The 25,384-nt window shown below is 39.2% G+C and overlaps 1 long non-coding RNA gene across 1 annotated transcript in view; it reads left to right on the top strand.

The window, feature by feature from the left end:
* The first annotated feature begins 546 nt into the window (after positions 1–546).
* LOC110344441 (uncharacterized) overlaps positions 547–25,384 on the top strand; it is a 261,618-nt gene continuing 236,780 nt past the window's right edge. The window contains exon 1 of the long non-coding RNA XR_015444738.1: positions 547–832. This is a non-coding gene — a long non-coding RNA (uncharacterized LOC110344441). The remainder of the gene's footprint in view (positions 833–25,384) is intronic.

Genomic DNA, 25,384 nt, shown 5'->3' with positions numbered 1-25,384 from the left:
TCATTAAAAAGTCAAATAATGAATTCAGCAAATCAATCACTTGGATGTTGTCTGGTCAGCATTTAGTTAAATTTGGCACCATGAAAGCAGACATTTCTTTCATTTCTAAACATGTAACAAGGGTATAGTTTCTACCATGCAATGCTCTAGGACCTGGCATTTCAGAAAAAAAAAAAACAAATTTCTTTCCCTCATGGTACTTAAATTGGAGGAGCACTACAATTAACAAATTAAAGAAAAGAGAAAAGAGAGAAAGGTGTGGAGAGAGGAAGGAATAAGAACTCCAAAGAAATCACGGGATATATGTGTATATGTATGTGAGCCGTGGCCTTTACATACGGTAAATAAAATTTTGTGGGAGGCCTTGGATCTGCACTGAGCACCTGCACAGGACTCAACGCAGAAAACCGGTGATACAGAGTTAACCCCAGTAAAGGTTTGGCTGGTTGCAGAACGCCCTGTAGCCACTTAACTAATTAAGTTGCAAACAACGAACTAGTTAAGCTGTAACAAACTGACTTGCTGATTGACTAGACTGTAGCCTGTTAACTTGTTTTTTAAGCCTCAGCACACCTATAAATACTGATCTGATTGGTCTGATCTGATTGGTTTGATTTCTCAGCTACTGCTCTAGTCCCAGGAGTTGCCCAAGTCCCGAATAAATTCTGTCTTGCTCAAACTTTTAAAATTTAATTCACCTAAGGAATTTTCCTTTTAACAGTTTTCATGTAGTTGGCAAGAACCAAAGTTGAACTCCAATAGCCCAGGAGCAACCAGGCCTAGATACTAGAAGTCTATCCTGTTCCTGTCTTGCTGCATCTGGGAATTATAGGTAAGTTCTCTCTTAGGTTCCAAAGCTCTGAGGATTTGTGAGTTCATCTGTCTGAGTTTGAGTAAAATTTGATCCAGACTGGTTTGTCAGTTGTGACAGAAATAGGGCTGGATTCTGTAAGAAAGTCTCAGGTGTCTGACTAGTTGTTCTGGTTTTGTGTCTAGATGTCCCCTCAAAGCCTCATGTAGTCATAGGTGAAGCTTTTTCAGAGGTGGCTGGATCTAGAGTGTGTGAGGCTGGGACTGATTCACGGTGCAATGCTATGCTCAAGGGCACTAGGATTACGGGTGTGAGTGCTACCCACCCTAAGTAGCCTGGATAAGATACAACTACAACGGATAGAAAGAGCTGTGGTCATCCCTTGTTGCTTTTTCTACCTTGAGCCCACCATGAGCTGTTTCTCCTCTGCAAGGCCTGCCTGCCAGCCACCTTGCCTGGGAGGCAGCTACTTATGGACTGAAAGCTCTGTAAACCTTTTCTCCTTTAACTTTAAGTGTCGGGTATTTTGTCTCAGCAAGGAGAAAAGTAACAATCAATGAAAAAAAAAAAGGTAGAATCAATGAAATTAGCACATATAGCCTTTTAAAAGGTTAAATGAGGAGAGAAAAAGAGTTAGTTGCAGAAACTGAGCTTTAAATGATGAGGGTCTGCTTCTCAGCTAACTTTGTGCTTCTCTCAAGATTTTAAGCACAGAATATATAAGAATATATGGTATCCACAGCTAGCCAGGAAGGTGGTTTGTCCTTTGCACCTAAACTCAGTCATTTAGTTCAAACTCCACAGGATAGGTTGGAAAGCAGCCTATTTTTATTTTGAACCTTTTTTACTAAAGGAAATTTATATTTGTGGGGAGTCTTCATTTAGAGGGATTTCCCTCTCTGCACAGAGCAGAACTGACATTGGAGCCCCTTAAAATGAAAGTATCTTCTGTCCGTCTAAGAAGTCTCACTGGGCCACTTGTTTTAAGGAGGACTTCTACTTTGAGGAGGTTTTGGTTTTGTTTCATTTTGGTGTCTAGGTAGATGATAGTATTTAGGCTAGAAATCTGATTTTGAGCAGGTCAGTCAAGGAAAAGGCAAAGTCCCTTCAATTTCTCTGCTGACATTAATAAACTGGTTAGGGGTAAAGGAAGCATTTTCAAAGTCAATGGTTTTTGAAGCACATGGATGGGCCCATAGGAGAATAAATGATGCTTTGGGACAAGGTCTTGCTAGGTGTACTCAAATGATATGTCTGAGAGTTAATATTTAGAGGACTGATTAAAAACAGAACCTCCAGGGCCAGGGATTTAGCTTAGTGGTTCCACTGCCTGCCTTGCAAGCACAAGGTCCTGAGTTTGATTGCTAGTACCGGAAAAAAAAAAATGCTAAAAACAGAACTTCTAAATGAACTCACCTGTCAAGTTATGGAGAGGAACTTGGCCTTACATTTTGTTGTTTTGTTCAAAGGCCTTCAAATTAGGCTAAAGCAAAAATATTTTGGGACAGTATTTCCTGAACTCCTTTGATGGCTAATTTTGTTGGAAGAACAAATCAAACATGATTGGTAAGGGTGAGTAAATTAGGTGCATATAAGTCCATGAAAGTTTACAGATGAGCTGGTCTGGAATCTGAGTCATGTTAAATGAATTAAGTGCTAGATACATATTAAATGGCTGAGTCATTAAGTTAAAATACTAAACCCTGTTCCTTAACCAATATGATGTTTGCTCTATGTTGGAGGGGAGAGTGGGAAGTTAGGGTGATTTTGGCAAGTGGGAGATTTCCCTATTTATTGATTGGGGGTAGGCTGCTAGAAATGGTTCTAAAGAGAAAAGTTGTTCACTGCTTTCATTGTGAAAATGTGTAATGTCTTGATTAATCTGCAAACACTGAGTAATGAAATGAGTTTATTTAACACATTTTACTACCTATGTGTCACACATTATTCTAGGGCCAGAGATCTAATGAAAAATTAGTTGTTTAAAACAAGTTGTAGTTGCATCTCTCGTGGAGTGTCATAGGAGAAACAGATGCATGCATAATGAAAGAATATACATAAAAAAATTATAGCAGGTGCTATGAAGGAAAAGATTTGTCCACTGATTTTTACCTGGTGGCTGCAAAGAGACAAATCATTGAGTTGAACTCCATGTCATTTATTGTCACTTACCTAGTACCAGACAGCACTGGTCTCACAGTTCAGTGTTTGATAATGAACAAATATTGCTAGTGAAAAATCTTATTTTCAAACAGTATAGAGAACCTAGGCGTTTGGAGTAACAAGAGAAGGGTTATAGTATGAAGAAATATGTTTCTAAAAATTGTGAAACGGTGTTCAAGTGTCAATATAGGACAGTTCAAAATTGTCTATTTGGTTGTCCTTCAAAATTAAGTTTATTAACAGTTTTTAAAAATCCTATTATATGGTAATTGCAAATAGAAATGACTTTCTTATGCAAGAAAATTAAGATCTGGTATTAAAGGTATGTCTTTAAGGGGAAAAGTAAATTTTTGACTTAGAGTAGAAAGACTGGTTATTTTAAAATGAGAGAAGAAAAGTATATGACAAACAATTTAAGGACTATAAGAGTTGTAGTAAATCTTGTGAAAGGAATTTTGTGATCTAGCTGGCTAAAATTAGAAAATAATTAATAAGACTTTCTGATAACTGAGTCTTAATACCAAAGGTATAAATATGCAAAATTAGAGCTGCTTACCTATGTTCAAATGAGGTTTACTTGAAGAATTGATCTGCTCTTAATAAAAACCAGAGTTTTGTTATGTCTTTAATTTAGGAAAACTGAGCCCTCACTATTGAAGAGCTGCGGTGTTTTCCCCCTTATAACTATCTGGTTTTCTTTATTTGCTTTTCAAGTGTCTTGGTTTTCATTTTGGTTTGATTAATGATTATTTTGTAGTGACCTGTGATTTTTTTTTTTAGACTAAGTTTTTAGTTTTTGATATGACAGTTTTCCCCAAATCAAATCCTATTAATTTTTTGACCTTAAACTGACTTTGGGATGCTCCAGAAGAGCCTCAAGAGCATCTGATAGGGAGATGTTAACTGTTTGATATAGAACATATTATCATAAGTGATACTCTGACCTTACACCAATTTAGGAAAGTTTATTTTTATGCATAATATTTGCATGAATCTGTGAACATGCTCTTTGCATGTATGAAATCTAAAAGTCCGGTAGTCCTGATATAATGCTGTCAGTCATAATTCTAGTTATTAAGATGCTGTATGAAACAGAAACAACTGAGTCCTGTCAGTTGTCATTATAATGAACTATCAGATCTTTAATCATGGCTACTTCAAGTCTTGTCATTTCATAGACTGTTAATGGGTGAGTCTGGCCTTGAAGTGTTTCGTTTTCAAGGAGACTCATGAAAAGGACTCTGACTGAGCTCAGGTTTTTGATGACTGAGACTGTATCATTGGACCATGTGAGAATTTCCAGAACTCTAGTGGAGAGATTGATTACTCATAAAATGCTACTCTATCATCAAGCAGAACAGGGAAATTGAGAATCAGGGAAATGCTCAAACAGATTCTTTTGCTGGGTCAATCAGTGCTGAGATTGCCAAGATATGTAATTTGAATGACTTCTTTCAGGTTAAACAATAATAATTCTTAACTTAAATTTCCCTTTGTGCCTGCTTTTTTCACTTAACAGAGACTAAGCTAGGAACTAGATTTCCAGACACTTGTTCTCACTCCATATCCTACTTTATCCAGCTTGTGGGCTGCTAGATTACTTACTAGTTGAATCTGAAGGAAAGAATGAATCTACGTAGTTGAATCTAGGAAGGAATGTGAGCAGCTATTAATACTTTGTGTTGCATATGGATAAATACATGGTGTGTTGTAGGAACTCAGTTTCAAGAAAATTAACAAACAGGCTATTTGGTTAAAATGGATGGACTCCTTAATCTGCATTTTTTTTCTTTATTCATATGACTTATAGCAGTTGATTTAGATCACAGTGGTGGTGAACCTGTGACATGCATGCCACAGCAGGCATGCAGAGACCTCTCTGTTGGCAGGAGAGAGCCAAGTTACCCCAGCAGCTTAACATTGGATAACAGGTGTTTTTTCTAAAGTAGAACCTCAGTATTCAGGTTTAATTGCTGTGTTGGCACTTTGTGATAAATAAGTGTTTTGGGTTGCAGTGTGGGCACTAGGTCTTTAAAAGGTTCAAAATCATTGGTGTAGGAGGACCCTGGATACCGAGTATGCTTCACACTCTTGGTATTGTCCTCATAGAAGTCATAGTAGCATTCTTGCTGGTGCACTGTGTTCTCCCAGTCTTAAATATTTGTGCAGCCATCTGCTGAATCTAAATGGTCTGTTTCCACTGGAATGACAACTCATGCATGATCATGAGGACCTTATAACCTATGGGTGATGTATGGTACCAGAAACACAGGATGACAGTGACAGAGTGGAACTGATGCTCTGAGTTTTGGTGGGAGAATGACCAAAAGAGTGGAGTTTTTGATGCATTTTGTAGGACGTGTATTTGGACTGGACACCTACACTGGGTTCAACAGACTAAACCAATCCAGAATTTAATCCCAGTGACTGAATTTTGGCTGTGCCCATTAACTGATAGGCTATAAACAACTACAGTGGTATTCTACTGATGGGTTGACTAGGCTATTGTTAATTGTTTTCTGTGCCTCATTTTTTTCTTCTAAAAGTCTATCTGATCATATTGGAGATCTCAGAACCTACTCTGGGGGTTGTAACTGCCTGATTTGCAGTTGTTTTGTTTTTCTTTGCTCAAATAAACTCTCCAAAATTGGTGTAAGGAATTTTCCTTTTCACACATTATCACAACTCTAGCTCAGAGAAACATACAAATGAAAGCACTTGATTTTGAAAGTCGGAAGCCTATCATAACTCAGGAGTCTGAGTTATTTCTCTGGGGCATAACAATGCTGGTCTCTGCTGTGTTTCTGAGTGTAACATGGAAGCAATATCCCCCTCCAATTGTTATACTTGCTCCTCTTCTAGAGTCATAACTGATACTATCATGAACAATTCTGGAAAGTCATGCAATACTTGTTTAATCTAAGTATTTACTAAGCTTATTTTGATATGGGAAGCTTTTCCTGTCCCACGTATGAAACTCTTACTTTGTATTCTAATAGTTATCACATCGGTATGATGACTTGCGGAAGAGGCGTCATTAAAAAGAAAGCATTATTCACCTGATCATGAACTCTAGTAAGAAACAGCCAAAAGATGGCATAAGAGTAACATCTACTTGCTGCAAATTTATGCATAAAGTGTGGATCTGTTCAGTTTATGAAGATTGATCTCTGTTAGTGCTGGGGGTGGAGAGATGAGTAAGGTGCAATATTTTGCTTTCAAGATGCAGTATAATGAGTATTTGTGTATCAATTGAAATTTATAATTCTGTATTACTTGCCACAATTGAGAGAAAAGTCCAAGAGAGCAGGAAAGCAAAGATCACCTGGCTAAGCCTGGAGGAGACATGGGGTGGGAGTGCGACTTCCTGGAGAAATAACAGAAATCACACATACAGCACTTATTAGAGAATAATCTATGATAGCCCATGATCAAGAACTGGATCACGTAGTTCAGATGACACAGGCTACAGAAGTTTAGAAGCTGGAGAAAAGGTGAAGAGGGTACTTGGATAGCAAAGTGTTTCTACTGAACTAGGGGAACACTAGTGGGATCCTAAAAGAAGTAGCACTGATAACTAGCTGTAACTTTCTGTACCAATGTTGACACTCATTGATTGATAAGGAAGGGTCTTGTCTGTGACATACACCATGCCAAATGCACAAGGCCTTGTCAGCCCTTCCCAGCAGTCCTTTAAGGCAGCTATCATGGTTGAGTTCTAAAGATGGAAATAGAAGCCTTGAGTTCTCCCAATTTTAGGGGAAAGTGCTGGGGGTTTTGATTAAACTTGACCCTGACATTTGTGGTCTTCATCATGGTGCTGATTACATTATTTGAACCCAACAGTATCAGGAGAGCTGTCTCTGAGTGTATTTTGCATTCTATGAAAGATAAGTAATATTCTTTATGCATAAAGTCTTTTTTGAGGTAACTATGTTTCATTCCCTTTAGATTCTTAATATATAAAATTTTATGATAAAAATGTACAAAATATCGCATGTCAATTCTACAAAAGAAATTATTTTGTGTTCAGTTCATCACACTTATAAAATCTCAGTTGCTACTACCTTTCTGAAAAATGAACATTAAATCTAGACCTCAATTTTTCCTCATAAAGAAGAGAACACATAGGAAGGATAAAAATGAGTATGACTTAAAGACATCCTTTAGTTAGGATCAAAGTTACTGTGATATTAGTATTATTGGTATTTCTGGATTATCTGCTCCTGGAAAAATTGAGATTCTATCACTAAGTTCTAAGTTGTGTGTCCACTGGGATTTTTTTTTTATGTCCCTAAATTTGCCTGACAAAGGAGATGTCTCTTTCATCTAATGTCTCTAGCTGAAAGAAACTTGATTTGGATTTTCTTTTTCATGTTAAGAAATGAATACTTTTAAGTTTTATATCTCACTGCCCAAAAGTACTTTTTAAAATTGTACTTCTCACAAAAGTTAAAAATGTTAAATACATATTTTTCTAAAATTCTTAGGATAATTTGGGGCTGGATGTGCTAATACTGTTTGAATCTTCCGTTAGGAGACACAGGACAGGCATGGTTAAAGTATTCTGTATAAACATGGGACAAACTAGAATATAAATTGTCTTTTAATATGATGTAGACATAATAGATCAGCAATACCTGCAAGAAATTACCCTGGGAAGGTTTTAACTTGTCTCCAGAGTTTGTTTCCTGACCTGTAATAATAAGATGTATGACAATTCATAAAGAAAAAACTTTCTGCCTCTAACTCAAACTTGGGCTCCTTTCTCAGGAATGTCTTCTCTTGTGGTCCTGTTAAGTGTAAGTGGTTTTCTCTCCAAGCAGGCACTCCAGGATCAGCTCTATAGTGTGCCTCGTAGCAGCTCACTGTCATTTCCAAACCATCTCCTATCATTGATTTGGCAAACAAATGAACATCTGAGTCCCACAACCTTTAGTCTCTCTGATTCTCAAATGCTTTCCCATTGCTTTCACCCTTCTTCCTCTTATTTTCTCCTCGAGACTTGAGACTTCAGCGTCCACCTGGATAATCCTTCTAGTAACCTGGGCTCTTAGTTCTTTGACTTCCTTACTTTAAGACTGTTCTACCCCAGACTTTCAGCCTGTCTCCTATTGTATAACTGTTGACTAGAGTTGCTGACTAAAAATAACTATTTTTTCAGACTTCTCCACCCCCCTCCATCACCTGATCATGGTCAGTTTCTTTCCCACTTCTCAGTATTTGACCCCAATTCTTGCCTCAAAGAATTGAGGTCATCCCATGAACAATGCTTTCAACCTCCCGACCCTGAATCTCTAGACCCACCTGTCCTTCCTTCTTTTCTTATCCTTACTTTCCCCTTCTTGGGGACTTTACAGGAACTATAGATTGTCTTTCTCTTTCTCTTTTGTCAATCTTTGTTGAAGTCAGGTTCTTTCCATCCGCATGTAAACATGTCTAGTCACTCTATATTAAACACAAAGAAATAATCATTTCCCCCAAATCCCTTTCCTAATATTATTTCCACCTCCACTTGTCTTCCTTTTATAGTCTGCCATTTTTAAGAAATTTCTTAATTCCCTCTATTTCCTTACCCCCTACTTCTCAACTCACTCCAAAACTACTAATAATCATAGCAAGCTCTATATTACTAGCTAGATAAAATGACCAATACATACCATGTTTCTAAATCCAGGGGGGCATCTTTCCGCTCACCATGATTGGACTTCTTATTTCTTGCTGTTGACTCTCCACTCCTTCCTCTCTAGGACCATACTTTTTGTTTTCTGACATGACTCCTTTCTGATATTTCTCAAACATCTATGTCTACTCTCTTTGTATTATTAAATATTAGAACCTAGCCAAGGTTTAATCTTAGGCACTAATACTTTTCACTCTTGTACTCATTTTATTTTATATTTTCTGTCTAGGCTGTCTCGTCCAAGCCCATGGATTCTGTTTATTCATGACCGTTAAGATGAATATTTAACTTTACTTCGCAAACAAAGATCTGACTGGCTACCTGTCATCTTTGCTTGAATCCTACTAGGTACCTTGATCTCAGTACATTCCAAATGTTCAGTTTAGTCCCATTCTGCTTTCTTCTATCTCAGTTATAAACATCCCCATCCATCAGTTCAGTAATTCAGAAACCTAAGAGCCAAGTTTGACTTTTTCTCATTGATATATTTAATCTATTAAACTTTCAACTTGCAAGTCTCCATGTCTCTTTCTATTTCCCCATAACTTTAGTCTAAGTGGCCATCATTTTTCATTTGTCTTTGCTATGTAGTCTGCCAGATCTTTTCAGAATGGAAATTGACTGTGCCTCCTGCTTGCTCTTAGGTTGAAGACCAAAATCTTTAACATGGCCCTTATGTATATTCATGGAGTACTTGACTGATTCATTTCACTAAGAAAAGTATTCAATGAAAACACTTTTCACACCACCATGGATACAGTGGTGAGCAAAACAAAGCCTCTGCCCTCATGGAGCAATGGAATATCTATACAACAACAAGAGATCAACAATTGATGTATTAAAAAGTATATTTTTCATGATAATATTATAAGTAGCATAAGAAGTTAAGTAGTGTAGGGAACAGGGAAAGGGGACATTACTAGAACCTCTGCATCACATCCTAGTCTTCTGCTAGCCACAACAGCACAAGGTGAATTTATTAATATATAGACAGAAATGAGTCTTAGAGACGAAATTGAGCTTTGGCCTGATCAATGCTACTCTGAGCAGCAAAGACCCCAGACCCTGAGCTTACCACATCTTTATTCAGAACATTGCCAGAAACAAAAGTAGCAAATGACTCACAGGGCCACAGGCATGATCCTAAAACAATGAGGAACTATGCAGATGAAAATTTGATTCCTCCCAGGATGTCTCCAGCTGGTGTAGTCCTACCTTGGAGCATCACAGCATCACCAGACCATTGAGATATAGCTGTGACTGGAGGTGAAAATGGAGTTATGTCTTGATATGCCATAGATGGCCTGTAGACACGAAAACTAGGCCCTAATCATGATTTAATTATGAAATGATTTTTCCCCAAAACCATGTAGAACTGCTCCTGATAAAGTAATAGCTTTAAAAAGGTTAGTTCTTTGCTATAGACATTCTTTCCTGATGCCTAATGATACTCCAAGCCTTTACATGTGTCTTTCATTCCTCCTGTTCCACTTCCTCCTCCTCTTGCTCCTCCACAGCCTTCTGTACTCTTCTGACTCTTCCTTAGTGCTCTGAAGGCTCTTCTCTTGCTTCTTTCACTGAACCTACTTGTCTCTTAATCTTCTGATCCAGGCTAATCTCATTTCCTATGGTAGCACCTTTCTGGCCCCCTAGACCAATCAAAATCTGGTCTTTTAAAGGATCAGGTCTTTGTCTTTATGTTGTCAACTGAGTTTGGTGTTCGGTGTTGGATATGGGTGGATTTACACCTTCAGTGATATAGTTACTGTTACTCATATTAATACTAAAATAAAGTGTTTTAAAACTTATTTTTCCTAAGCATTAGTCTCCATTGATAAATCATGTTCATTACAAATCTAATTATTTTCTCATAAAAACAGAGTAGCAAGTTTGTTACTTAATGGAATAGTTATAAATTTAACAAATTGAAGTTCTCCCTTACATTTAACTAACTTTCTTAGTATGTTATTAGATGTTTTAAAGTACTGTATAACCACAAATGTAAGGCTCTAATTCTCCCAGGGGACAGTTGTAGGCAGATCTATACCCTAAACATAAAATTTTTAGGCTTTTAATCACTACTTTCAAAATTAACCTCAACTTTTGGATATAATGGGTCAGACTACCAAATCAACAGTCTTTACCTAAAGATAATCAAGTTATGTACATAAATATAATCAAGTTATGTACACGTCTTAAAAATCACAAGTATGCTACCAACTAAATGTTTAAATTCCGTTACATCCAATGAATCAGATGAGTTTAACCACTTCCCATACCTTAGGTTAACTTTTATTTACCCATATGCCTCAAACCTGGGTGCTCTCAGTCTTTGGGGCTGGTAAATGGGGACTGAGGTAGACAGAGTCCACAAGCTGATGACATCCTGCCAGGAGGAGCCTTGTGGAGCGTTCCAAATCCCTTCAGTTAGTGACCCTGTATTCCTTTGAAATACTGTTTGTTCCATGATATTGTAAAGTTTGGAATCACTGTCATCAGTAACACACATGTGAAAACTACGATTGCAAAACGTTGCAAAGCAAAAAAACATAATTGGTACCTGGGTGTATTTTATGGATTTTACCAACTCTGGGCTTATATTCAAATTTCCCAGGAAGCAATGATACTTCCTCAATGAGGAGAGAAGATTTCCTCTCTAAGCAGCTGACATCACTGGTCTGAGATATAAGCTATTGATGAATTTGGCTACACATCCAGAATAATTCTACCTGAGCCATGGATTTAAAAGTGGAGCTCTATTTCATAATCAGTCTCTGTCTCGGTTCCCAGTTCTTTATCTGGACCCTCTCACAACTGCACTGCTTCATTTTTGAGTTGGTTCTGTTCACCCTATCTACTCTGAAACTGACCCTTTTCCTATCACCTGGAAAATTCTTTCATTCTTTACATTTTAGTTTCTTCTTTCTCTCTTGCCAACATTATTCTACAGCATTGTTTTTTAAATATAGCCCTAGCACAATTTTAACTTTGTAGTTATATCTTTGATGACCTAATTATCTGTCTCCCTCACTAGACTGAATTCCATTAGGCCAGACTGTGTCTGCCTTTTGTTCACCCTCTTTATTGTATGGTATAAGATGGCTAGGTAGTAAATGTACCATTGAGGAAATGAATAAATAACTGTTTCCAGAAGGTGTGGTACACATTAAAATATAAGAGAACTGCATGTAATGGGCTTTCAGGCAATTACATTTTACTGGTCTTCAAATATGGGGCTACCTTATAATTTAACAATTATTATATAGGTAATACGTGGGTATTACATCAAGAGGCTTTATCCCCTGAAAAAAACTTGACCACCCCAGATATCTAATTGCAACTCAGGAATGAGCAAGATACCAAATCAATGTATCAGTATAGATATGCTGAAAATCAAGTATACAGTATACTCTAGAAGGATTGGGTAGCTTGCTCTTATCTCAAACCAATAGATATTCACTGGCATTAGATATGCTAGAAAACTCTAAAGAAGGCACACAAGGACACCTGTCAGGTTACTGAGGAGACTACTACGGAAATAATACCCAGCTTCTAGTAAGCCTTTGGAGAAAAAGGCATATGGCTTAAAACCCAGAAGAGCTAGAAATCACAGGATACTCTGCCTGCTTCTTCTTTTCTTCCACCAGCCAGCTCCTTTCTTTATTTGCTCCTCTTGCAATTGTCCTGGTCTTTGCTTGAGGCTCAGCCCCTCCAGTTCTTCCTTGGTCCCTCCATTCTGGCCCTCATATAGGCATAGAAATCTCTTCCCTGGGCTCCCATAGAACCCTACTCCCATATCATTTCCTCCTTACCTACCTGTTTATACCCTTATTCCTTGTAGATTGTGTGATAGTGAGGTATGGTTTACTATTAAAAAAAAAAACAACAAAAAAGTAGCCATTGTTTATAGTGCCTACGTGGAACCAGGACAATAGCAGCTATTAAACAACTTAAGAATGTTCACCCTATCTACACTGAAACTAACCCTTTTCCTATCACCTGGAAAATTCTAGAGTGAATAGATTGTTCTGATCCCTTGATGAGACAGCCACTTTTTTTCTTTTAAGACAGTATCTCATTATATATCCCAGGCTGGCCTTGAACTTGGGATCCTCCTGCCTCAGCTTCACAAGTTCTGGGATTATAGGTATACATTACCACACCTGACTTAGGTAGCTACTTTTCGATTATCACTGGCCTTCACATGATGAGATGGTATCCTGAAAGAGGGGTACAGGTCAAAAAAGGAACACATGAGGTTCCCTTACAAGGTGGTAAACTGGTGTTTGGCTTATCAGTTTCCAGATGTTTAATACACATGAGTCTATTTCTGAGAGAGAAGTCAGGGATGGCCAGGACCCACCAGATAGTAAACTTCCCATCTCATCAGCAATTCTTTCAGGTTAACTCCCCTCACCTGCATCTTTCTGACCCCAAGATTTCCTTTTGTAACATTCATACATTGGAGGGAAGATGATTCAAGAGTGAATCTGAAGGCAATTTTATACCAAACAAAATGAGCAGGCAAGTGATAAAAAGCAGCTTACACAAAGACTGCATTCATCAGAGGGGCCCTGATGTGTTAGATTTTTATTCAATTTAGTATCTGTGTAGCTATTTAGTTCTTGAATGGTATGATCTAAATTTATTCTACATTGAATCTGTAAAGAGTTTAACCTATGATGAAAAAACAGCTTGTCTTACCGGTTTCATCCCAGGAACCTATTTTCAACTCAGAAGAAATATCATACAGGGCTTTATTTTCCTCTTCAGTTAGAAGCCTTGGGGTTTACTGAAAATGAAACTTAAAAAACAGAGGTGGGAGATATATGGAAGGGGCTCACTGCCGTCTGGGGAGGGCAGTGTGCCTGAAGGAGGGAGCGTTTTCCACTAGGGGCCAAGCCCTTGTCTCTTCATCACTTTATTCTGAGCTTAGCATCCATACTGTTCCTCTGACAACAATAGAAATAATGTATCCGTCTACAGAGCCCATTTAAAGAATTTCCTGCTGTATTTATTTCAAGTATAGGTGTGTTATTTCAATCTTTAGTTATGACTTGAGTAGCTGCTACTGTTATTACATGTTTTCAAATGCAAGACTGTGCTAAAATCTTGCTGTCCATTTAATCCCATTTAATCTTATAATGACCCAGCATTTGTATGATTCAGCACTTATCCCATCACCTTCCAAGGCCTAGAGAAGTTAAATGACTTCTCCAAATCCATAGGAAAAGAACTGGCAGTGCCAAGACTTATATCCATGTCTGTCTGACTCAAAAGTTGATGTTATTTTTTTCATCTATGGTGGTCCAGCTTCCACAAAAGCAAGTCTGGTTCCAACCATAGTGGCCACCGTCTCTGACCTGTCCCAGGCCATACTCTGTCATGGTTCCTGTAGCTCTGTGAAGCCACAATATCCAAACTCACCAGTGATAACAGTAATCATGATAGGGATAGCTATGATATCTATTCATGTATCTATATCTATTCCTAGGTGATCTGAGACAAGAATTGCAAATGAATCAGGAAAATGAAGTCTTGTCTTTTCTGCTTTCCTTGTTAAGGGTTAGGAGCAATTTGAGGAAGGAAGACATAAATGAGACAATATGATGTTCAGAATGAAGTACAGTAACGAATGCTGCCAATGCCAATAACACTGTATAAATGTACCATTACATATAATATGTAGTGAACACTGACATAAGGCCAATAATTTGTATTCAGTACAAATCAAGCAGGTAGCATTTCCTAAAAAGGAACCCAATCATATAAAATCAGTATTTATAATTTAAGATCTTATTTCCTTAAAAACTTGCAGAAAAAAACTTGCTAGAGTGTTTAGTTTATTCTGTAGAAAATTCTCTCTTTCTTTCCTTTCTCTTAGGCTTCTATCAAGGTTCTCATATCAAAATATAACTGAAGACAAATGGTGATGACCACAAAGTGGCATAGATCCAAACTGGCTTCCCTCAGAGCCAGGCCCAAAATCATCCCTCTTACAAGCAGGGAGTTTTGCAGGGCAACCCTCATGCTACTGATCTGGCAATGCTTGGTCTTACACAGCAGAGATCTGCAGAGGAGTCTCTTTTTGTTTAGGCAAGAAGATGTTGCCAAATCATTACCAGAGCATAATTCTGCCCCAGTCCCCAATGAAGATTTGGGAGAGGGGAAAAAATGGTTGCTGAATAATAGGCAGGTTTTTTTTTTTTTTTTTTTGGTACCGGGGATTGAACTTGGGTCCTTGCGCCTGCAAGGCAGGTGACGGAACCACTGGGCTAAATCCCCGGCCCAATAGGCAGGTTTTTATTCAGCAAGATGTTTTGCATGTGTCTTGAAAAAGGCATCTTAGGATATCTAAGAAAGCAGAATGCTCTTCTTTTGGGTTTAGGATGGTTGAGTTAACTTGACAGGGCTAAGACATGCCCAGATAGCTGATAACACATTACTGCTTGGTGGGTTGTCCATGTGTATTTCTGAAAGAGATTAGCATTTGAGTTGGTAGCCCAAGTAAAGCAGACTGAGTGGCATCATCCAGTCCATTTAGGTCCTGAAGAGAAAGCACCTACAGAGGAAGGGTGGATTTGCTTCCTGTTTGAGCTGGGACATCTGTCTTCTCTGCCATTGGACATTGGCACTCTTGGCTTCTGGATCCTCAAAAGTAGGACTGAATTATTACACTGGTTCTCCAGCTTGCAGAGAGCAGATTGAGGGGTCCTTAGTGTTCATATAACCTTGTGAGCAAATTCCCATATTAAATCGGTGTGATTCTGTCTGTCTGTCTCTGTGTGTATTTGTCTCTCTGTGTCTGTCTCTCTCTCTGTGTGTCTCTGTCCTGTCTGTCTGTGTCTCCCTCTCTGTCTCTGTCTATCTCTCCCTTTCTTCCTCCCTCCCTCCCAACCTCCCTGCCTCTCTCGGTGTGTGGGTATATGTTCTATCTCTCTGGAGAGCCCTGGCTAATAAGGTTTTCTAAAACCAACCTTGCAGACAAGGTCAACTGAAGTTCGGTGCTGCTTTTTCCAGGTCTGTGTGCTTTCAGAATAGCCAGTGTTTCCCTCTCTTCCACCACCCTCCATGACTTACCTTTTCTTCTCAAACTTCCAAGAGAATTTGCCTGATATGACATATGATATAATAATTCACATTTCACTCTGGACCTCCTATGTCCAGGCTCCATATTAAGCATTTTTATAGAGGCTACTTGAGGTCAGTTTTTTTGTTAGGCCCATATAGACAAGGGAAACTAAAGGTGAGCAGTTCTTAGTAACTTTTCCAAGAATCCAGGTCTGACTTCAACATCCTAGACTTTACCTTAAAAATGAATAAACTTACACTGGACTAGAGTGCCTACTATGTGCTAGATACTGTAGATCCTGGTGATATATGAGGAGAGGAAAACAGAATTCCTGCTTGTGGGGATATCTTTGGGGAGTGGGGGGAACCACAATCAAATAAACAAAATGTACTATCAGAGAATGATCATTGTATGAAGACTATGGTTCCACAGTGATAGAGGCATGGGTGTATATGTCCAGAAAAATAGATACATACCATAAGGGTGATTATCTCTAGGTGGTCAAATTTTTCCTTTCCTTTCCTGTCCTTCTGGAGGTTGAACCCAAGGACTTCACACTGAACTGTATCCCCAGCTGTTTATATATATATTTTAAATTTTGAGACAGTGTCTCCCTAAGTTGCTAAATTGCCCAGGCCAGGCTTGAACTTATCCTCCTGCCTCATCATTTGGGTGCTGGAAACTGTGTGCCACCATGCCTGGCTTTATTATCTTTTACTTTTTAGAAAGAATCCATATATTTTAGCAGCTTTATATTACCGATATCATATTAGACACAATAGAATTAAAAACAGAATTTAATCTTAGAAAGTTCTGACCAACTGCATGTGGTTTAGGCACTCTTCTCATACATGGTTTCATTTCAGTTCTTTATTTTGGAAAAGAATAGTGATTCTTTTCTTCCTCAGCTCTACCAACATTTGAAATATTCTTTGCTAGGAAACTTGTGGGCCTTCTATCATCCAAGCCTTTCTGAGTTCATGCTTATCTGGGCTTCTGGGAGCTGGCTGCTCATCTGAATCTCTTGGGGAGCCAGGGCTACACCCCCAGACTCTGTACAGCAGAAGCCCTGGGAAGCAGTCTAGGGCTCTGTGTAGAAGTCCCTCAGGTAACTGTCAGGCATCCAGGGGTGAGAAGCCTGAGACAGCGAGTTCTTTCCCCTGTTCCTCAGAGCCCAGACACATTTCCTGTGAGCAGCCAAGGTGGAGAGTGGCTCAGGGCACCCTCAGCCCCCGCTTCCTCTCTGTCACACTGGGTTTGGGATGCGCCAGAGCAGGTGGCCAGAGACAGGTAGAGATGACCAATCCTGAGCCCTCAGCCGCCTGGCTCTCCCAGCCCCTCCTTCCCGACCTACTTACTCTGAGCTCACAATGGGAGGGACCAGGGACTGGAAACAACAGAAATATTTAACAAAAGCAGAGCACTATGCAGGTGGAAGGCTAAGTACACATTCTAGCCCCTCCAGACTTTCCGCTGTTCCGGTGCCCACATGCCCCGCCCTCTGTCAGTTTTGCATCTTTGCCCTGCTGTCTGCTCAGACTGAAATGTCCTGTGATGTCAACTCTCCTTTTCTCTGGGGGCTGAATTCCCCTCCCTGAAGATGAACCTCACCCCAGAGTGAATCCCTTCTCCCCATCCCTTGGCACCCTCAGAAAGTGTTCACACCTTCAATTCGGGACTCAGCACATTTCGTTGCTGGGAAACCTGTCCTTGTCCAGGCCCCAATCCTCCAGGGCAGCACTTTGTCTTTGCTCATCACACACAGCACCCCCTGTGCATCCCAGGATGACTGATACCTGACAAATAGACAAGCTCAGGCCTGGATTTCTATAGAACCAGGTTCAACCCCAGCTCTGCCCCTTTTTGGCTAATTAAATGGGAAACCATGATGCATGTGGCCACTCCCTCCAGAAACAGGCTAGAAATGCAAGATCTTAGGGCCCAGCCCACCACAGGATCTGCATTTAGTAAGGTCTTCAGTGATTCAGAGGCATCTGAGAAGCATCAGTGGTCTCTAGCTGTGAAATGTAAATAACTGCCAATTTACAGCATTGTTGTGAGGCTTGAGTGGAGTTGCACTCAGTGTCCACTGCAGGACAGAGCACATTCGAGCTCTTTCTGCTGCTTTTGCTCAATGAATATGTCTCTAGGAGGGAACAGATCTGCAGTAGCTCACATCAAGGGGTTGAGGTCTGCCCCAGTGAGGCTTGGGTGCTATAGTAAAGTAGGTTTAGCAGCCTCTCCGCAGAGGAGAGGAAGGGAGGAAATGGCAGACTCACTATGGCTCAAAGTTTGGTAGAGACTGTGGTCTCTGTTCTGTTGGTGAAGGGGTCTAGACTCCACAGAGAACAGGTGTATTCTGACCCGTAATTCTTGGGTTTCTTGAGCCAGCCTGCCAGTGAAGGGTAGTGAGATTGAAGCCCACCTAGATTTCCTTCATGTTATGGAGCCTGTTGTTTGAATTGGATAAAATTCTCTTTTAAGATCTCAGAACTGCAAGCTCATGCACAATGAAACTGGAACAGGAAGTAGGGCTGTTTGGTTTGGGCATCTTTGTATGAATTAAACATTATGCCAACTCGAAATTCCATCCAACACATGGACCGTACTATGTATGTGTGGACTGCTTTTGGACTCCATTTCATTTTGTAACTATTATTTGAGAATCATAAGACTGCATCCCAGGATCAGTTTTCTGGGGATAGGGTGGAGGAATATCAGTACTGCAGCAACATAACTGGGTAAAAACTGCTCTGATGTAGCATGATCTTTTCTCACAGAACCCCTGACTTGGTAACTCCTGAAGAGAGGGCTCTGTGTCTACCTGGCCTGCAGGCCACTTCCTTCTGGAGCAGAGGTAGGACTGAGCCATCTCTCTGCCTATGCTAAATCTGCTCTCATCAGATGCTACCAGCCCATCAGGCCACATAACCAAGAGGAATGACACTGATTTAATGACACCAGCTCCGATTCTTAACTTTCAGGCATTGCTCCCAAACGAATTAGATCAGGGTTGTTTCATATCCACTCTCTGGAACATGATGGAAAAACTTTGCCCAGAAAGCCAAGAGAAGCCCTTGGGGATTCACCTACCTACTAGCAAAAGACTCACACATCTTCAGTGATGTGGCTTGAGCACTGAAGTTGGAAACTCTGGGCAGCAGACAGGCATTTCTGGCAGAGCTGGGGTAGGTTGTCAAAGGGGCACCAGGCTAGTTTCTGATTATATGGTGTAGATCTCCAGACACACTTAATTGAGATCAGAGTTACTAGCAAGGTAGCAGATTAGGGGCAGGAAGCCAACTGGCACTGTTAGAGCCTGCTGGACCCTGGGAGCATCTAAGTATGAGGATTTTCTTTCCAGTATCTTATAACCTAATAGAGATTAGACTCTCAGCTACAGAGTTCAGATAAATACATTTGTTTGCAAAGTGAGTCAGCGTCTGCTCCAGCCTTGATTCTCCAGTGAGAGCGTGGAGGTAGTGGAGAGTGAATGAGAACAAAAGGTACAATATTAACCTCCTGTTTCACAAGCCATTATTGAAGGTACAGCAAAAACATGCAGTGCACCACACAAACTTATAATGAATAATCTGATATCGTATGAGTGTACAACTATGAATACCGTGGTCAAGATAATTAGCATATCCACCACCCAAAAGTTCTTATGCCCCTTTGGCAACCTTCTCTCCCTTTTCTCTAGGCAACCACTTATCAGCTTTTGTCACTATAGAATGATTTGTGTCTTCTAGTATTTCACATAAATGTACTCCTATAGTATACTCTTCTGTCACCCTTCTTTCATTTAACATAAGTACTTTTAGGTTCACCTATGTTGCATGAATCAGTAGTTTCATCTTATTGCTGAATAGTGTCAGGGTAGATAGCACAATGAGTTTGTCCATTCAGCTGATGGACAATTGAGGTATATTCAAGTTTTGACAATTTAAGCTGCTATGAACTTTCATGTAAAGGTGTTGATATGGACATATTCATTTATTTTGGTATATGCTTAGGAGTAGAATAGCTGTTTCATTTGGTATATGCATATTTACCTTTGTGAGAAACTTCCAGGCTATTTTCCATAGTAACTTTATCATTTTCAACTTCAGAGGAAGTGCAGATGTCTTCAGGTTCTATTATATCATCACTAATATTTGGGATTGGTCTGACCTCTTTGCTTTTTATTTGAGCCAATCTAATAGGTGTGTAGTAAAATCTTATTTTGGTGTGACCTTACATTCTTTTAACTGACATTGAGCCACTCTTTCTGTACTTTTTTTGGGAAGATTCAGTTTTATGTTTAACATTTAGGTCTATGACTCATTTTGAGCTAATTTTTGTATATGGTAGAAAGTATTAAGCATCCCAGGGAATTTTTATATATATTTTATGCATGTGGATATCCAATTGTTCCAGCACCATTTGCTGTCAAATTCTTTTCTTTTGCATTGCCTTTGCACATTTGGCAAAAATTATCCATATGTGAAGCACTGAGCTTTTATAAGTTTTTCCAAACAGTACAGTTCTGGAGTGTATTAGTCTTTCCTGTGACTGTAATGAAATACCTAAAGTGGGCTACCTCATTAAAAAGTTTGTTTTGCCTCATAGTACTAAATTTGCAACATCTTGATGTGAAGATGGTGATGGTTTGATTGTTGGTGGTCTGGAGGCAACACAGCAACCATATGGCAGGAGATAGGAAGTGCACATCTTATCTCTTTTGGTCTCTGTCCATCTTAAGTCACCAGGCTTCAATCAAGGGGACTCCACCCTGATAACCTCACCTAATCCTAATCATCTCTCAAGCATCCCACTTCTAAACACCATAGTTGAATTAGATTTCTGCTTGCTTTATACCCCACAATGGGAATTTTAACACAAGGCCTGGGGAGGCACTCCAGCCATATCGAAAACATAGCAAGGGGCTATTAAAATAAAGTGTTTTTGAGTTCTAATAGGTACTAGACCATGAGCTTAGTGGCTGACATTCACAACAACTTACATTAGTGAACAATACTAGCAAAATTCCATTTATTGAAGACTCACCATGAGCGGGCTCTGTGCAGAGCACCTCATGTTCATGATCTCACTGATCCTCATCACAACCCTGTGGCACAGACCTATTCTTGTTCTAAATTTTCAATTATACAAACTGAGTCTGAGGGATGGTAACCTTGTCTTTGCCCAAGGTCATGCATAAACAGTAAACTAACAAGGAGCAATGTAAGACCAGAATGGCTGGTAGTCAAATTTGCCAATTCAAATTTAGATTCTGTTACTCCAAAGTGTATAATTTTCCCATTAAATCCTCTGACCCCTTATATCAACATTTGCATATAACACAAGTTTTAGATCATAGACATAGTAACAGTCAGGGAACCACAAAAGGACATTGAATAAGTTACCTTTCTGATGCTAGGAAATATACAATTTAAACCAGGAAACATTTATTTTATCTTACAATTTCAGAGATTTCTGCTCAAGGCAAAACAACATGGCAGAAGGGCATGACAGAGCAAAACTGCTCACATCATGGCAATGAGGAAGAAGAGAGAGAGAGTCTAAGAGAAGATATACCCTTCAAAGTCATGCCCCACTAATCTACTTCCTCTGACTGAGCCCCATCTCCTAAATCTCATTGAACTAACAATAGGTTAATTCACTGGTGAGCTTAGTTCCCTCACAATCCCATCACCTCTGTATTTATCTGTTAATCTAATGAAATTGACAATCAAGATTAACTGTCACACTAAAAACCATGAACACTTCTTTTATTGAAATATTGACTGTGTATAGGGGAAGTGTTGGATGACAGATTCCTTCCAGCATGAGAGGAAAATGTGATGCGTAAGTTGAAATCTCTAAGCAATTCCAGAATACTGCGTAGGTGGAGTTGTACAGCATAAGCTCCATCCCAGTAGTGTAATAGATCACCCAGTCCTAGTGGGTCAGTTCTGGGAGGACATAGGGCTATGATAATCATAAACTGCTCAAATATTTGGCAACTAGATACTGATGGCTGTGTGGAAATAGAGGCATGGAAGAGAGGGACAGATCTTAACATAACCAGAGTCTCTGCTCTCCAGTAAACATTCCCTGATGGGTCCTCACAGTGCTGGTGTGCATGCGGTAATGGGGACGGGACCTGCTTCCGGAGTTGGTCATATCCCCAAGGGCATGTGGATGAGACTTGCACTTTGCCCTAACACCATTCTCATCCCTCCCTTCACACAGTTTCATATAGGCACATTGCATCTCACGGATATACCTCCTGAATGGTACCTTCAATGTGGTTGTGCCCAGTGAATCAGGTTAGATGAACTTTATACAATTACCCTTAGCTTACATATGTCCCATGTAATATTGGAGACATACTTATAATAAAAAATTCAATTGAATCTTAAATTTAAATGGATGTCCTGTATTTAGCAACCCTACCTCTAGATAAAAGCCCAAACTTGGCCCACTATCTCCTAGATCAGGAGGTGTCAAATCTTTCCAGTCAAAGCACAGATAGGAAATATTTTACTCTTTATGGGTTATACAGTCTCAGTTGCAATTGCTTAACTATGCCATTATATTGCATTGGCAGATGTATAGAATATATAAATATTGAGTGTGACTGTGATTTAGTAAAATGTTTTATTTTACAAGAATAGGAAGCAAGCTGGATTTGGCCCATGGGCCATAATTTTCCCATGGTTTGTGTCACTGGTTTAGCATTACCTGGGAACTTGGTGGAAAAGCAAATGAGGAAGGTCTGTCCCAGACCTACTGGATGATAACAGGCAGGGATCAGCAACCAAGCCCAGGAGATTATGACACATGACAAAATTTAAGAGCCACTCTTTTAGATTCTTTGTTCCCAAACCTGGCTGATCATAAGACTCACCTAAGAACTTCTTAAAATAGAAACAACTGAACCCTACCAGACCCTGTGAATCAGAAGTTTGGTGTGGAAGTTCAAGGTGCGGTGGACAAGCTGGAGCTGCAATTTTCTTTTTCACATTTCTATAGGTTATTTAGATCACTAGTTGGAGCTGAGAACATCTATAAAGAGTGATCAATAAATGTTAGACAGAGAATCCTCTCCTGTTGAACATGAGTGCAAAGCTAATCCCCCGGAATTAATTCTTCCATGTCCTGAGTTACCACCTAATAAAGATGTGTATGATGGTGGAAGTGAGATCAGATTAGGAATACAAAGCAAGGACGTCCTTTATTCCAAAGAAGGTGTTTCTCCTGCCCAAGGAACTAAAAATGCATTTAATAAATCCTATCAACCATGCTTCTATGATGCCCTCCCCCAGGCAGAGTTGGCTCACTCCTCCTCTCCACTGGGTAGGAAAACTAACAAAGTAATTTATACAGGGTAATCCACTGGGCTCCATACTACAAAGGGTATTGTTCTACACAAAGAGAAATACTTGAGCCAGCCAGCCACATTTACTTTAAGCCAGATCCCTCTTCAAACATTCCCATCCTGACAAACAACAAATGTGTCAGCATGTCATAAGCTTTATAGAAGGAAAACATGAAAATTCATTAAATATTTGTTCAGTGAAAGAGCTTCAATTAAGGTATTAGATGCTATTATTTCTGCCTTATAGTTATTGACTTGTTTTATTTCATTAAGAACAAGTGATCAAAGGGCTTCAGGCAGAGGCTTTAGGTCTTTTTCCTCCCTGAAAATGAATGTTATTAGTTAGTTGGCAAAATGAAATACCCCTTCACAGTAATGTGGGTGGTGAGGGTGCAGGGGATGGGGAAGGATGAGTTACTTGGGGTTCAGGAAGAAGTTCTTGAGTTTTTCCGCTCCACCCTAAAAAAGAAAAATCTTCAACACTGGTGAAAATAACAGTGTTCCTTGTCTGCCTACTGAAATTTGACTTCTGACACCCCATCCATTTAAACAGCCAAGTAAAAATTCAGTAACTTGGGCCTGAGTTAAATAAGCAGTTTTGAGCAGGAGCTTGTAGGCTGGTAGGAATAACAATAGATTGGAAACAAGTTTGGCAACATCTTATCGGAGCCACCAAGTGTTTCATGATTCTTAAATGGAAAAGGGAAAAAGGGACAAGGAATTCTTCCCAACAGCTTCAGATCTCTTTCCTAAGTCTCTTTTCTGAAACATCTCATGGGTTATTTTTCTCTTAAACCCAATGAGTATGAAGGAATAGAAAACTTAAAATATGTGTGACTATGAGGAGAACACTAAGTGTCAGTATCCTTGGAGAGAAGGCATTCACTTTTGCAAATGAGGTGATGTTTGTAAATCTCTCCTAGTAAAATTTTTCTGAGAATTTTTGCCTATACTGTCCACGCCCATAACTATTTTCCAACATCCCCTGGAGGGATAGTGAAGAGGATGAAATATGTGTGAGTAAATGATTTAAAATATTGACTGTAGTTTCATTCTTATTGTCTACTATGTGGCATATATGTTTGGTTTAAGTATGTTGCATGCTTTAAAGGATTTATTCCTCATGAAAACCCTTTGAAGAAGTTCCTTCAACAGATAGGCAAATTGAAGAGCAGAAAAGAAGCAATTTGTGCTAATATGACACAGCTGATCATAAACTCGTGAGGATATGAACTCAGATCATTCCAGCTTGAAAGTCTTGCCCACATCTCATTTCTTCTTCTACCCAGTTTCTGAACAATGGGACAGACAACTGAGCAGCTATTAATGATAAATTGCATACTTACATAAGCTTTTATTTATCCCATTTATTTTCTTCCTACCTCAACAGAAAGTAATCATTCTAAACAACTTGAACTATATTGAAGATAGGAATTGAATCAACATAGATAATTTATACTTAAATGTTAGCATTTCATTAGAAATGCAAAATATATTCTATCCAGTTTTTGAAATCCATAGTCAGAAGAGTCACAGACTTTGAGATGAAACAAAACCAGATTTGTCTGCTTGGAAACTACATAGTTGTGGGAAAATCTCATTTTCCTCCTTGTAAAGTGGAGGATAATAATGGTATTTATTTTATGGGATTGTTCAGGGATATTGGTATCCGTTTTATGCAATTGTTGATAGTAATTACATGAAAACTCTAGCCTATTGCCGGCACATCATAGGCATTTGGGGAATTTTATTTTCCCTTTCTGCTTTCTTTCTGATCTTGTTTGCAACTACCTTTTAGCTCCTATTTAAATGCAGCAGACACACACACTCTGCTTATCATGAAGCTTATAGTTTGGACCTATGGGTCATTCATTAGCTTCTAGAACCATCACATGGGATTATCATCATTATAAAAATACTCATTTTCCAATAATTTTTCAATTAAAAATGCAGTTGTCTAAATCCTTTCTGCTATCTTTAATAGAGAATCCTTACAAACAATTCTCTTCTGACATTTCAGTAGGCAAGACAAATAGACTGAGACCACAGTTCTTTAAAAAAGAGTACCACTGGAGAAAACAGTATACATCATGCAAAAATTTAAAAAAAGAAACCCTGCCTGAGAACCCCTAAAATATCCTTTACGATTTGAAAAGAAAAAAAGTACCTTCATCATTCTGAGTACTTGAGGCCTCCCTTGCTGCTTCCAGTCTGGTGCAAACCTCATGCACTTGAGAATAGCATCATGAGTACACTGATGGGACCACACTGATGGGAACTTCAGGGGAA

The sequence above is a fragment of the Heterocephalus glaber genome, unplaced genomic scaffold (genome assembly GCF_053883595.1).
Source record: "Heterocephalus glaber isolate CG9 unplaced genomic scaffold, H.glaber_assembly_v1.0 deba00001606, whole genome shotgun sequence".
In the NCBI taxonomy this organism is placed as follows: domain Eukaryota; kingdom Metazoa; phylum Chordata; class Mammalia; order Rodentia; family Bathyergidae; genus Heterocephalus; species Heterocephalus glaber.
The sequence above is the reverse complement of the archived record's forward strand: the minus strand, read 5'-3'. Positions and strand labels throughout refer to the sequence as shown.